The sequence below is a fragment of the Kryptolebias marmoratus genome, linkage group LG23 (assembly GCF_001649575.2).
Source record: "Kryptolebias marmoratus isolate JLee-2015 linkage group LG23, ASM164957v2, whole genome shotgun sequence".
NCBI lineage: Eukaryota > Metazoa > Chordata > Actinopteri > Cyprinodontiformes > Rivulidae > Kryptolebias > Kryptolebias marmoratus.
The window spans coordinates 12,578,553-12,581,475 of record NC_051452.1 but is presented as its reverse complement, the minus strand read 5'-3'; the positions used below and the strand labels follow the sequence as shown (position 1 = coordinate 12,581,475).

At 39.6% G+C, this 2,923-nt stretch overlaps 2 protein-coding genes across 2 annotated transcripts in view; both read left to right on the top strand.

The window, feature by feature from the left end:
- Window positions 1-2,923, top strand: part of LOC108244131 (NLR family CARD domain-containing protein 3) — a 1,204,881-nt gene that overhangs the window by 248,972 nt on the left and 952,986 nt on the right. The window lies entirely within an intron of this gene.
- LOC108248502 (insulin receptor substrate 2-like) overlaps window positions 1-2,923 on the top strand; it is a 15,341-nt gene that overhangs the window by 6,817 nt on the left and 5,601 nt on the right. The gene's annotated exons all lie outside the window — the stretch shown is intronic.

Sequence of the window (2,923 nt, the reverse complement as noted above, 5' to 3'; positions counted from 1 at the left end):
GACACATTAGACACATCCATCTACACACATCCCACCCCCCCCCCCTCCACTCCCAACTTTACGTCATCCTGATGGTGATGTCATCGGGCCGACTCGATCGCACCCTAAAGACGGTCAGGACCCCCGCCATGGGTCAGAACCATTTGATGGGAGTAAAAATAAAATATAAATTTGCTCAGAATGCAGAGAAGTTTCCAAATAAATGAAATGGAAACTTTAAAACAGAAGATAATATTGGATGTTTTTTTTAATAAACATGTTTTTTGTAAATTTTAATTTATAAAAAACAAAAATCTAACCTCTTTGTTCCGCTTTCCTTTTTTTAATTTTTCTTATTTGGTTTTCTTTGGTTTTTATCATATTTTTGCTCTGAACCAATCAGGTCCTGATCTCAGTTAGGGTTCCGCCCCCTACCTCTCTGAGCCAATCATATTTTAGAACAGGTTTCCACCTTTTTGGCAGTTGAATGGGCCAAAGAGTTTATTTCTCAGGTAAAATTAGTTTAGAAAAAATATATATTTTATTTTAATTCAAAAATAATAAATGAAAATAAACTAACTCTTATCAGATTTTTATGTTATTTAAAAATAAATTTCACTAGTTAATTTGTATACAAACAGAAATATATAAATACATAAAATGTGGTTTAAGAAATGCATTTAATTTTTAAAAATATAATTTTGTTTGGAAACAAGTCTTTAAACGTGAATAAAAAAATAACACAATTTTTACAAAAATTTGAAAAAATGAAATGAAAATAGTTTATTTTGAAACAGTGCTTTTATAAAAATATGAATAAAAATAAAATCGTTTTGAAACTATACATAAAATCTGAATGAAAGTTTTATTTAGAAAGATAATTTTCTAAAATGTGAATAAAAATTATATCAATTTGAGACTAAATTTTATATAAAAATGAAAGGAAATAAAATAGTTTGGATGCTAAAATTGTATAAAATGCAGATGAAGAAACTAAATTTTACAACGTGAATTAAATCCTCTAAAATGTTATAAAACGTGATGGAACTACTTTTAGGTTATTTAGAAAGCCTAACAAAATAATAAAACAGGAGGTCTAACGTCAGGACAACTCGAGTTTAAAGAAGAAAAAAAAGAAGAATTGAAGACAAAACCTCCAAAACAAGATAAATTAAAATGAAAGAAAAGAAACAAGAAGGAAAAAGCAAATAATATGACATATTATAATATGATACTGGCCGAAAGCTGTTTTGTGACATCTTGACATCTTCCATCTGAGGTACGAGAGAACAAACCTGAAGGATCCAGTGTCACGGCGTCCGGGCTGCATCTATCTGAGTGTGTGTGTGTGTGTGTGTGTGTGTGTGTCGGCTCAGGCAGGCGAAGGGTGGGGTGGACACTAAAGTAGGCCGGGATGTTCCAGACAGGAGCGCTCCCCACGTTTGGCCAGTCACACATGAAGGGTAGATTACTGCCTCTGTCGGAGAGATTAGATGGCTGGGTGTGTGTGTGTGTGTGNGATCAGTGGGAGCTAACGTAACCTCCTTGGTTTGCACCTGGGAGAGGAGGTACGTAACACCCCTGAACACATCACGATAAAATGATCAGTTCCAAGTAGTTTTATATATATATATATATACTCACACATACACATACTGGGACATCACTATACTTAAAGTACTACTTTAAAGTCTTAAAGGGACAGTTCAGGTCTTCTGCAGTGGTTCTGAACAGCTCATATGTTACCTGTGATTGGTGGCAGAATTCACAGCTGTAAACACAACCAACGTCTACACTCGGAAATGTACGCTTTTATTTTGAATTTGATGCCACCTCAGGGTTAGGCTCTTTAGTTCAGGGTATAAAAAGGCTGACTGACTCAGAAGTAAAGACGGGCGGAGGTTCAGCAGTGGAGCACTTTCTGATTAATGCTTCTCTGTGAAAACACTGGAAACGCTAACGGCGTCCCCGTCATCCGCAGCTCATATCATCAAAAGATGTCAGACAACTGTTCTGAGGTCAGAGGAATCACAATTTCAAATTCTTCAAAAACCTGCCTCTCTGATGGTATGGGGGTGCATTAGTAACAGCTAGTCAGAGCGAGGTGGAAGCTGCTGTTTTCAAACGACTACAGCCTCTAAAAGGATTATACTAAAGTTAACGTCTTACAGATACCCCAGCAGAAATATTCTGGGTTTTCTTGCGGGAAGTGCTACAGCTAGCTGCTGCCGCTAATTACAAACAAGTTCATGGAAACAAGAGAGGTCGTTTGAATCTGACGTCGATGTAAAGACGGCATCGATACTTGAGATCAGAGATGGGTTTCAAACGACAGGCACGCTCTGACTAGCCATTAGCTCATCGGTCTGGTCTGAATCCTTGTGCTCCGAATGTTGAACGTTTTTTTTTGTTGTTTTTTGACCAGATTTATACCGAAGGTTGGTTCATCTGCAAACACTTATCATCTGTCTGCTCCTCACGAGGCAACTTTTCAGGAACGAAGGAAAAAAAAAACACGTGCTGCTCATTTTTGCGGCGGCGTGGTCGGCCGGTCGGATTTAAAAGAGCTTTTTTTTTTTTCTCTCTCTCTCTTGCCGTGCTCACAGCAATGGTTTCCAGACGCACATCTGCTGGAACCCCCCCCAGCCTGTAGCTTCTCTCTGTGGGGTGCTTTTTTCTTTTCCCTCCCCCACCTTCTTTTTTCTTCCGGCCCAAAGTCAGCCGTGACTTCGGCTCGTCACACGTGACCACGCCGTTTGCCGACAACCGTCGCAGGTACGGCCGCCGCTGGGTCCTCGTTTGCTTGTAGCCATAGCAACGAGCCCCCCTCCCCCCCTCCTCCTCTCAACCCCCATCGCTCTGCGTCTCAGATCATGTAATTACAACCGCTGCTGAACAGCCTCCTTCACCCCCCCACGTTTACACACACACACACACTCAACTG